The sequence below is a fragment of the Sturnira hondurensis genome, unplaced genomic scaffold (assembly GCF_014824575.4).
Source record: "Sturnira hondurensis isolate 20B ecotype Veracruz unplaced genomic scaffold, ASM1482457v3 Scaffold0007406, whole genome shotgun sequence".
Classification (NCBI taxonomy): Eukaryota; Metazoa; Chordata; class Mammalia; order Chiroptera; family Phyllostomidae; genus Sturnira; species Sturnira hondurensis.
In genome coordinates this window covers 16396683-16409596 of record NW_028080037.1, presented here as the reverse complement: position 1 = coordinate 16409596, position 12914 = coordinate 16396683, and the positions used below count along the sequence as shown (strand labels likewise).

Here is a 12914-nt window from a genome sequence, read left to right as displayed (position 1 = left end):
TCCCTGCAGGGGATGCACGAGAAACAACCATACATTGATGTTTCCTTCCTCTCTCCTACCTTTCCCCTCTAAAGATAAATAAATAAAATATTTTTTTTTAAAAAAGTGTTTCCTTCCCCAATTCAACTCTGATCTAAGAATGAGACTGCCTAAAATTCCTCAGGTAAAATATGAGTTCAAAGTTCTTAAAAAACTCAAATGGAAATTTGTAATAACTGTCATAAACATGCAACTGCATTATAACTCCCCAAGAGAGAATCTGGACTATGCAGTCTATTGAGCTGTATAAATTCTTGAAGGCCTAAAGATGAAGTGAGAGGGGAGAAATATAGAAAGTTAGGTGCTACTTAGAAAAAAGGTACAGATAGACCTCAATAATCTGGGTATGTTTAATGTAAAACAACAGTCCACTGGTGCCTGTATCAGTCAAGCAAGAAGAAAAGGGAGGAACTGCAAACACAAAATCAAGTGTTGATGAAGATGTGGAACAAAAGAACTCTCATTCACTACTAATGAAAATGTGAATTGATAAACTACTTTGGAATACAACATGGCATTAAAGCTGAAGATATATATATATATATCCTGTGACCTGGCAGTTATGTTCTCAGGTATATACCCTAGAATACAGATACTGCACCAGAAGTAATGTATAAGAATATTCATAGCAGCATTGTTCAACAGTCCAAACTGGAAACATCAATGTCCAATGATAAAATGGACAAAATGTAGTATATTTTACAAAATAACAGCAATAAAAATAAACTAGATCAACACGCATATATAGAAATATGCAAAAGAAGCAAAATAGAAAATATATACAGTATGATTCCATCTGAAAACCAGTTAAATTAAAATACTGTTTATAAATCCATATATAGGTAACAATACAAATGAAAGCCAGAAAGTGATTACCATAAAGCCCAGGCCAGTGGTTACCAGTGGTTAGTTATTTTTTTCTTTTTTTTTAAGATTTTATTTATGTATCTTTAGAGGGAAAGGGAAAGAGAGAAGGAGAGAAATATCAATGTATGCTTGCCTCTCGGCATCCCCTCCTGGGAACTGGCCTGCAACCCAGGCATGTGCCCTGACTGAGAATCGAACCGCAATCCTTTGGTTCGCAGACCCACACTCAATCCACTGAGCTACACCAGCCAGGGCGGGTTGGTTATTTCTAAAAAGGGGGGAGAGGGATACACGTTACTTTAAAAACAAGCAAACAAACAAACAAAACAAAAACCAGGGCAACCTTCTGGGGTACTAATGATGTTCTATTCACAAACCTGAGTAGTGTGACTTCACTATTCACTACACTGTACCTTTGTGTCTCATGGGCTTTGTGTGTCATATTTCACTACAAAAGTTTTCCAAAAAAAAACAACTTGGGAGAAAAAATGCATGAGAATGATTAATTTGTGACAGTATGACTTCTGTAGCAAGAAGCTATTCAAGAAACTTCAACCAATTCTGGAAAAAGAGAAACGGGTTTTACTGGTTAGGAATGGATAAATAAGCAAATCAGTATTAGCTTGCAAAACTTAGGAAGACCACAGAAATAAGAAAAATAATGATGTCTAGTTTCCAAAAGTCATGATGCCTCCTCTTATGCCAGAAGCTACAAATGTCCTGAGGATAACAGAATCTATTTGGAAGACCACAAATCCCGTCCTTGTTCAACTCGGCTCAAAATCTCTCCATCTACTTCCTGTTCTCATGGGAAGTAGGGAGATAAGACAAACTCAAATCTGACTTTTTCTAAACCTGCTCAAAAACACGATTTCAAGTGAGTATGCTTGGTCTAGAATAAAATTATCGCCAAGTTAACATGCAAGTCAGAAAGAAGTAAAGTTGTCATTCAAAACATTGACAAGTTCTTGGAATAGATGGAGTGGAGGAGACCAGTATATTAAGATACCATAAGAGTGGCAAAGGTACCAAGAAAACTATACACATCACATGGCTTGATTATTATTTAATGGGTATAGAGAATCTGTTTGGGATGATGAAAAACTTCTGGAGATTAAGTGACAGTTACATAACACCAGTAAATGCACTTGATGGAACTGAGTTATACACTTAAAAATGGTTAAAATGGCCCTGGCTGGTGTGGCTCAGTGAATTGAGTACCAACCAGCCTGCGAACCAAGGGATGGCTGGTTCAATTTCCAGTAAGGGCACATGCCTGGATTGCAGGCCAGGTCTCCACATGGGGGTGTGCAGGAGGCAACTACACACTGATGTTTTTCTCCCTCTCTTCTCCCTCCCTTCCCCTCTGTCTAAAAATAATAACATCTTTTAAAAATGTATTTTTAAAGTTTTTAAAAATAAAATAAAAAAGCATCTTAAAACTCTTATGTAAAAAATAAGGGGGATCGCATTTTTCAATATTGTAATTATATATCCTATTCAAGTAATTAACTCAGAAAACTGTAAAGAAAAGCAAGTTTGGGAGAATATGGGAAAATACAGAGAATTTACCAAGGCAAATAAATGACTATTAAATTAAAAACTTGGTGCCAACTCAATAATGTTCTACTACAGATTATTATTATTAAATAATAACATTAGCCCTGGTTGGTATAGCTCAGTGGATTGAGTACCTGGCCTCAGAACCAAAGGTCACGGGTTTGATTTCCAGTCAGGGCACATGCCTGGGTTGTGGGCCAACTCCCCAATAGGGGGTGCTCGATAGGCAACCACACATTAATGTTTTCTCTTTCTCCTTTTCTTCCCCTCTCTAAAATAAATAAAACCTTTTCTAAATCTAAATAAGTTAATAAATAAATAGTAACATCACAGCCACTGACATTTTCTGAAATGTTAACAAAACAAAAAATCCATTCACTTTAAAGCTGAACATGTATTAATTATCCTCAGGCAGGGCACTGCTTTCTACCTTCTTAAAGCCTCTGTATTTCAGCACTGAGACAATCTAATTTAATGGGATAAGTCAGGAAACCAGGTTTTTATTAAACTCCCACCCTCATCATCCTTAGAGCTGGCATCTAGTACTGGAAAAGCTCCAGGGTAGGAAGAATGTCTATTTGCCTTGCATTACTGGGCTGTAAGTGTATGTTGTTATGGGTACCAACACAACAGGACAAATGTAAGGGCAAGGAGACAAACAGTTGACTAGATAAGACAATTTGGTCCATGTGATCAGTATATTAATGAGACTACAATTACCTAAATAATTGTTCCCAAGCATATCCAAATAATCTGACTTTCAAGAAAGAATTCTTATGGGGCTAGGGTCACACTGTAACAAAACTGGAGATGTTAAGGAATCTTCATTTTTCTTAAATCTAACCTGGGTCCCAAATTACGAATGTAGACCACAGAATAAAAAGAGATGCAAATTCATCTAAGGGGATTTCAGAATAGGTAGCTGAATTTGTCTCCAGCTTCTAAGCACCAACCACCCCCCCTGCCCTCTCGAAAAAAGATACAAGGGGAGAAGAAATTATTCAACCAGACAGTAAACCTAATCAGAAAGGTAAATATTCATTTGTGAAAGTCAGAATTTAAGACTTGCTCTCCTACTTTTCTTCTTTTATTCTATGCCTCACAGTTGGTGGCAGAGTGGAGGAATGTGATTTCTGCTTTTACTCTGCAGCACCAATTCAGTTTCTGTTGTTTTAAACAAAGCCTTCAAAGGGAACATTAGTATTTAAGATAAGAATTTATTGGGCTGACCAAAAAGTTTTAGTTTTTCCCACATGATGGTTCTAGTAGAGCTCAGTTGTCTTTACCATCATTGAAAACAATTTTGTTAGACTGCATTGTGACAGCTGTCATTATCAGCGTGCATTTTTTAAATCTTATCAAAATTGATTAATTTTTGTGCAGCCATTTTAATAATGAAGATGAAAGAAAATACTCAACATTTTCAGCATATTATTCTTTATTATTTCGAGAGGTAAAAACACGACTGAAATGAAAAAAAATTTGAGCAGTGTATACAGAAGGTGCTGTGACTGATCAAACATGTCAAAAGTGTTTTGTGAAGTTTCTTAGTACTACCTACCGACATTTTTGCCAAATAATTCTTTGCTGTGGAGCTGTCTTATGCATTGGAAGATGTTTAGCAGCACCCCTGGCCTCTATCTACCAATAGCGGCAGGTAGCCAACATACTCAAAATAGTCAAATCAATAAAGTTACTGTTGAAAATAAAAAAATGTGTTTTATTTTAAGGAAAAAAACTAAACACACTTTTTGGTCAACCCAATAAAATGTACATTAGCATTTTTAAAGAGTGTTAGTTTTTAGGCATTCTTGCAAAGCTTTAGAGTCATCAGCCTGACCTTTCCTCAAGACCTAATTCAGGCATTAGTTCTGTAATCTTGAGCTGTTCACTTGTCATTAACATGCTTCTGATAGCAACAATATCTCACAGTGTTATAATAAGGATTAAGTGATGTCATACACAGAAGCAATTATAGAAGTATACCTGGCACTTAGTAACCACATACATGTTAGCTAATAAATGCCCTGTTATATACCAGTAACTAGTTAAACCACACACTCTCTAGGCATGTTTCTTGAGCTCTCAAAAGAAATATAATTAACTCCCCTGACCAAACCACCTCACAGGATTATTGGAGAATAAAGCAGTACAGCTAAGCCATGGAACATGTGAGGGTTAGGGTTCTGATCCCCAATGCAGTTGAAAATCTGCATATAGCTTTTTTGACTCCCTAAAAACTTTACTAACCACCTTCTGTCAACCGGCACATTTACTGATGGCAGATACACATATTTTGTATATTATATGTATTATGTATTGTAGTCTTACAATAAAGTAAATCAGAGAAAAGAATATATTTTAACAAAGTCATAAAGTTTGTCTATGAGTTATTTCAAATTGTTGAAACTCTCCAAATAATTTTCCAATATATTTACTGAAAAAAATCCATGCGTAAGTGGACCCATACAGTTCAAACTCATGTTATTCAACGATCAGCTGTATACATTTAAAAACTCTTTAAAAGTCTTAAGAAATCTATCACTCAGTTCACAAGAGAACAGTTAAAATACTTCACCCAGAGTACTGAGTACTACAATAGAACAATTATAGGCTTAGTAAAGCTAGTCTAAAAGGATATTTAAATATTTTGGCATACAAAACTAAACTGTGAAGAAATATCATCCTCTCAGTATTTACTGAACTATGAGCCAATCACTGAGATATGTATTTTTCACACATTATCTCACTTAATATTCATAGGACTGTTGAGGTAGGTATTAATTAGCCCATTTCACAGTGGGGACTCCAAGTCTCTCAAGGATTAAGTAAACTGCCCAGGGATTCTACAATCTGAATCTAGCTTTTTCTAGATTCTAAAATACCAGGCTAGAGTGGACACCTCAAGATGCCAGTTTTCCCCTAAAAACAAGAGTAGGATCTTCTCCAATTCTGCAAATATGACAATGTATAATAAAGTACTGAAACTTAGATACTAAGGAAAGAAATATAAATTTTACATTAAAATGCAAATGTAACAGAAGAAAGCTCCAGATGTTGCATGTACAAGAAATGCTGGGCTCTAGAATACACAAACAGGGCATAAGAAAAACCCACCTTCTTCTATTACTCCAACATGGACAGTGCTCATTTCATTAGATGTATAGAAAGAATTTTAGTGTCCTGAGTTTAATTTTCACAAGAAAATGTACTCACTTCCAGAGTTATTATACATAATATAAATGTCTCTATCCATAAATCAATACAGGTAGGAGAATAAATGCTTGTCCAAGCATTAAGTATTATCATCCCTGCAAGAGGTGGTGACAAGGGACAACTAAAATCGCTCTGTTGGGCGAACAGTATCAACTTAATACTTTACAGTATCAATGTACAAAGAACACTGACAGACTAAAGTCTGATTAGTTCCTCTTAGTTCAAAAATTATCTGAAGGTACTGTAATACCTGGTGACAACAACCCAATAAAATATAAGCAGAAGTCAGCAAGATGCATTTTAATTCTCGAATTTCAAAATGTCTTGACCAATAGTAAAACAAACTACTGATATATGTGCATTTAGTTAAGAAGCTTAAAAGCATACTGAGAATTCTGACCAACAGGAACCTGAAGCAGCGTGAAATATTTATCAACTATAAAGTGTATCTAAGAACTTAGATATAAGATGATCTTCAAAATTAAACTATAAAAACCCACAAAGATTGCTCTGTGGTTATGTAAGAGAATGTCCTTACCTTATTCTTAAGAAATAACCTAAAGTATATTAAGGAAAAGGGTCACTGTTCCTCCAAATTACTCTTAAATAGTTCAGAAAAAAATGAAGAATAAAACATATAAAATAAAATGTAAACAACTGGTGAAGGGCACTGGTAAATTCCTTATATTATTTCTGTTATTAAATCTGAAAGTACATCAGGGCAAAAATATTCTTTAGAATCTGCCAAAAACATGACAAAAATTAATATTGTTAAGTCTGTAAGTACATGAACATTCATTATATTAATTATTACTCTATACTTTCCTTATTTAAAAATCCAAATTATACTCTAGTCCCAGGTAAAGTATATTCTAAGAGGAAGGCTGTATAAGACTACCTAGAATGATATTATTTGTTATCTAAATTGTATAATTGACCTTGCTCACTAGCATGCCTTCCAAGCAATCTATTTATAATTTTACTAATAGGGTAGATATGCCATTCCAGTGCTCCATTCAATTTATTAAAAAAAAACAAAACAAAAATGTTTTAAAAATAACTTTCACTATGAAACTAAAAACAAAGGCATTACAGAGAAACAAGTCAAAATATAAATGTTTTTATCTTAATCTGGATATAGTTACATGGGTCTATAAATATATATAAAAAGTTATCAAGATTTAAGGTTACTGCACTATTATATGAATATTATATCTCAATTTTTTAAGAAGAATTAAAATAAATAGAAAGTACTTTCAGAGAACAGAGAAGTTCTCAATTCAAGTTCAAAACCCACAATTCAATAGGCTGACAAGATTACACTGGCACTCAAGATTTATAACCAGTCCCTATGATTTTGACTACCATGACAACCCCACTGAGATGGGCATTTTTTTAAAGGAATAACCACTGCAGAGCTTTGAGTAGAAGGTGTTCAATGAGATCAAGGAACATGCAAAGTAAAAGAGCTGGCTGTCAGAAGTTCCCATCAAATAATATAAAATCTTTTTTTTTCCAATTTTTTTTATTTAATTATTTTTCAAGTACAGTTTTCTGTCTATCACTCCCATCCCATCCCACCCCCCACCCTCCCCCCTCCCTCCCATTTCCACCCTTCTCAGTTGTTATCCATGTATCCTTTATATAGGTTCCTCTAAATCCCTCCCTTATTTCCCCTGAAATTCCCTCCCCTCTCCCCTCTGGTCACTGTCAGCCTGTTCTCTATTTCAGTGTCTTTGGTTATATTTTGCTTGCTTGTTTGCTTTGTTGTTTAGCTTCCTGTTAGAGGTGAGATCATATGGTATTTGTCCTTCAACACCTGGCTTATTTCACTCAGCATAATGCTTTCCAGTTCCATCCATGTTGTTGCAAAAGGTAGGAGCTCCTTCTTTCTTTCTGCAAAATAATATAAAATCTTGACGAATATTTAACACTGTCTTGCAAAAAGGCTAGAAATCAGATTAGACATACTCTCCTCTACTGTATTAATCTACTTCAAAAAACAAAACAAAACAAAACATGAAAAGGTTTTTTTCCCCTTTTAAAAAGACTACAGAAATGGAAAATTAATTTTTTTTAATATAGCTTTAGCAAAAACTAAACATTGTATCACTCTGGATATTGTCTTTTATTCAAAACAATGTCTACATGTACAAGACAATATAAACCAAAATCAATGTACGTAAAGGTAAACAGTACAATGAAAGTAACATTTAAGAAGCAAGTATGGAAATAGATAGGGGTAGATCAGCTGCTATCTTCCTTCCACAGGCTATATCTCATTTCAGAGCTACAAGTACTATTAACCTTGTTGTGTCAGTATTTCCACTGCAGAATTTAAAACAAAAATTTTTTCTAATTAAACAGTAAAATTGCCAAGTTACCATTCAGAAAGCACTCTCAACTCTAAATAAATTCAAAAATTTTCTTAGCCAACGATATTTAAAAGTTAATTATTTTAAAATATATTTTATTGATTATGCCATTACAGTTGTCCCATTTCCGCCCACTTCATTCCCCTCCACCCTGCACACCCCTCCCCCAATTCCTCCCTTTAGTTCATATCCATGTGTCACAAGTTCTTTAGCTTCTACATTCCCCATATTATTCTCTCCCCCTATCTATTTTATACCTACTGTCTATGCTACTTATTTTCTGTACCTTCTCCCCACTTCTCCTTCTCCCACTCCCTTGTTGTTAACCCTCCTTGTGATCTCCATTTCTACGGTTCCACTCCTGATCTAGCTGTCCTCTTGGTTTGCTTTTGTTTTAGGTGTGGTTGTCAATTACTGTGAGTCTGCTGTCCTTTCACTGTTCATATTTTTCATCTTCTTTTTCTTAGGTAAGTCCCTGTAACATTTCATATAATAAGGGCTTGGTGATGATGAACTCCTTGAACTTGACTTTATCTGAGAAGCACTTTATCTGCCCTTCCATCCTAAATGAAAGCTTTGCTGGATAGAGCAATCTTGGATGTAGGTCCTTGCTTTTCATGACTTGGAATACTTCTTTCCAGCCCCTTCCTGCCTGGAAGGTCTCTTTTGAGAAATCAGATGACAGTCTGATGGGTACTCCTTTGTAGGTGACTATCCCCTTATCCCGTGCTGCTTCTAGGATTCTCTCCTTCATTTTAGTCTTGGCTAATGTAATGATGATGTGCCTTGGTGTGTTCCTCCTTGGGTCCAACTTCTTTGGGACTCTGAGCTTCCTGGACTTCCTGGAAGTGTATTTCCTTTGCCAGACTGGGGAAGTTCTCCTCTATTATTTGTTCAAATAAGTTTTCCACTTGTTGCTGTTCCTCTTCCCCTTCTGGTATCCCTATAATTCAGATGTTGGAATGTTTAAAGATGTCCTGGAGGTTCCTAAGCCTCTCATTTTTTTTTTGAATTCTTCTTTCTTCATTCTTTTCTATTTGGTCATTTCTTTCTTCCTTCTGGTCCACTCCACTGATTTTAGTCCCAGATTTTTTTCCATCACTATGCATTTGCTTCATTTCACTTAGTGTAGCCTTCATCTTTTCATCTGAGACTAAAATCAACCAGTGAGCATCCTGATCACCAGTATTTTGAACTGTGCATCTGAAAGGCTGGCTATTTCTTGGTCACTTAGACATGTAGGCTCTGGGGCTTTGAGCTGTTCTTGAGTCATAATGTTTGGTCTGTTCGCACCTGTTATGTTTGAGGGGCAGAGCCTTAGGTGTTCACCAGGGTGATCAGCCCAGTCGCTGGGTTGTGACTGGGGGCAGGGTCAGAGAGGGAGCTATGGTGTTTGTTCCTCTCTCTCTCAGATTTCAGTCCCTTCTGCTGATTCCCACAAGCAAATTGGGCCCTTCTGGTGTTGGTTCTGAGTGGGTGGGCTTGTGTTCGTTCTAGGACCCTGTGGGTCTCCCCAGCGAACTCTCCTGTGAGGCTAGGAGCCTCTCCTGGCACCTCAGCCCTGGAAAGTTTTTCCAATTGGTGCTTTTAGGCTTTATTTCCCATTACTGGGGCCCTGGGTTGCGTAGTCTGTTTCACTGACCATTTTTAAACCTGCCTGGTTTCTCTGTGCGCAAATGTGTGTCCGTAGTCAGCCAGCTGCCTTGTGAACCTTAATGGGTTTTCATCCTCAGTCAGCCTGGGTCACTAATCACCACCTCCTCCTGCCGGGATGCTCTACGCCTGCCACCGACCCCACCCCTCTTACTGGTCTGGATGAATGGTTCCTTGTTGGACTTTGGCACAGTTCACTTTTCTGTTTGGTTGTGGTTTTGTTTCTAAATCTTTGTTGTCCTTAAATTTGGTTGTGTGAGGAGGTATAGTGTTTCTACCTATGCCTCCATCTTGGCCAGAAGTCGTAAAAGTTAGTAATTTTTAAAGTTCACTTTCTTAATAACAAACTAAATATAATCATAAACTCAGAAATCGACATAAAAGATCTGTGTATAATTATTTTTATTAAATTCTGTAGTAGGCAAAAACTAATCTATAGTGACAGAGACATCAGATTACTGGTGTGCTGGAGCTAGGGAAGGGAGTAGTGATTTTATAAGTGTATGCAGTCGTCAAATTACACTAGGTTAATTCTGTTATATCTTAAAGTTGACTGAAAAAATATACACACAATTTAGCCTTTTATTAATGACTGGAAAATCAAATACTAAGGAAACAAATTACTGAAATTGATTTAATTGAAAGATTAAAAGGCTATTCGTACAGGAACCAACCCAGGTGCCTTCCAAATCGACTTGGTCCTACTCTCCACACAGCACTCCCACTCCTTAACCTCTTGTTCAATGCTATAAGCATTTCAGTCAAAACATGAGCCTTCCTTTTAAGTATCAGAGATACTTTTAAAAATTATAAGCCTAAAACAGTAACAAACCTACACTTTCCTAAAGCTATCTTACGATAATCTAAAGGGCACTGAGCATATATAATCTCTTATAATCCATGAGAGGAAACAAAGGAAAATGGTATTGGGAAACAACATAAGAAATGCAAATGTTCAAGACATATATAAAAATATGCTAAACCTCGTAAATAGTCAGGAAAATACAAATTGAAACAGTAACAATTTTCCATACTTAAGACCGAAGAAAGCAAGATACTGTTTAATTTCAAATAGTGGAATGAGTTTGGAAAATAACTACTTGCGCGTATACTTTTGGTATAAGTAAAATTGTTACATCTACTTTGAAGAGCATTTTGGCAGAATATTAAAACTATAACTATGGCCCTGACTGGTGTGGCTCAGGGGGTTGGGCGTTGTCCCACAAAGCAAAAGTTTGCTGGTTTGATTCCCAGTCAGGGAGTGGGGGGGGCGGGGGGGCAGGTGAAAGGGGACAAATGGTGATGGAAGGAGACTTAGACTTTGGATGGTGATCACACAATGCCATGCACAGATGATATACTGTAGAACTGTACACATGAAACCTACATAATTTTACTGACCAATGTAAGCTCAATAAATTCAATTAAAAAATTAACCACATATACGAGGACTGTCCAGAGAAAGTCCAGACATTGTTAATAGAACGAGAATGGTTTGTGCAACACTGATGAAACTAGCAGCCAAGGAGAGTGGACTGGAATGCACATTGTGTGCACAACAGTGACAATTTCACTGTACTAGTCAGTGGGAGCAGTAGACACTGTTGAGTGAGATGTGTACTATGTGGCCATCTATTCAAAATGACTGAGTAAGGAGAGCAATGAATCTGTGTCAAATTTTGCATTAAGCTTGAACATTCCTCTGCGGAAACTGTTGGGATGATTGAGAAGGCCATAGCTATGGGGAATGGGTAACTTGCAGCTTCATCATGATAACATGCCCACTGTATATCACATCTTATGCAGAATTTTTTTGTGAAACATCAAATCACCCAGGTGACTCAACACCCCTACAACCCAGTTTGACACCTTGGAACTTCTGGCTTTTCCCAAAATCAAAATCACCTTTGAAAGGGAAGAGATTTCAAACCATCGATGAGATTTAGGAAAATATTAGAGGGTAGCTGATGGTGATTTGGATAACTGTGTGAGGTCTCAAAGGTGCCTACTTTAAAGGAGACTGAGGCATCATTGTCCTAGGTACAGTGCTTCTTTTAACTTGTATCTTCTTCAATAAATGTCTCTATTTTTTGTATTACATGGCTATATACCTTCCAGTCAGACCTTGTATTATTTAAGGGCATTATTTAAGTGAGGACATTAAAGAAGACCTAAGGCAAATGGAAAGACATCCCACATTCATGGATCAGAAGATTTCATTTGTTAAGATAGTAATACTACCCACACACTGATCTGCAGACTAAATACAATCCCTATAAAAATATCAGTTGATTTTTTTGTGTACATTAACAAGCTGATCGTAACACTCAAAAGGAAATGCAAGGAACTCAGAATAACCTGGGGGGGGGGGGGAGTTAAAGAACTTACACTCTCAATTTCAAGACTTACAGAAAAGCTTTAGTAATCAAGACAATGTGGTACTAACAAAAGGATAAACATACAGATTAATGGAGTAGGAGTCCACAAATAAACCCTGATGTAATATGATCAGCTGATTTTTGAAAAGGGTACCAAGACAAGTCAATGGGGAAAGAAAAGTTTTTTTCAACAAATGGAGGCTAAACAACTAAATATCTACACACAAAGGGTCCAAGTTGGAACTCTAACTCACACCATATGTAAAAAATGAACTCAAAATGGATCAAGGCTAAATATAAGAGCTAAAACTATAAAACTTTTACAAAAAAACTTAGGAGTATGCCTTCATTACTTTGCAGTATTCAATGACTTCTTAGATAGAAAATTAAAACAACTCTGACTGATGTGGCTCAGTTGGGTGGACGTCATCTCACAAAGCTAAAGGTTGCTGGTTCCATCACTGGTCAGCATACCTATCAGGATTGTAGGTTTGGTCCTGGAAGGGGTTCTGGGCATTCCTAAGAGAAGCAACTGATCGATGTTTCTCGTCCTCTCTTTCTCCCTGCCTGTCAGACCTCTCTCTAAAAATAAATTTTAAAAATATATATATAAAAAAACAAAATCGTAAGTCATCAAAGAAAAAGCAGATAAATGCAATTTCAACAAAATAAAGCATATCTGTGTTTCAAATGAAACCATCAAGAAAGTGAAAAGATAATCTGAGAAAATTTTTGCAAACTATATATTTGATAAGTGACTTGTAATTCAGAATGTATTTTAAAAACACTACAATAGTTAACTTAAAAATAATAAATTAATAAATGA

The 12914-nt window shown here is 36.2% G+C and overlaps 1 protein-coding gene across 15 annotated transcripts in view; it reads right to left on the bottom strand.

Annotated features, from left to right (window-relative positions):
- Positions 1-12914, bottom strand: part of MTMR3 (myotubularin related protein 3) — a 147275-nt gene that overhangs the window by 96039 nt on the left and 38322 nt on the right. The gene's annotated exons all lie outside the window — the stretch shown is intronic.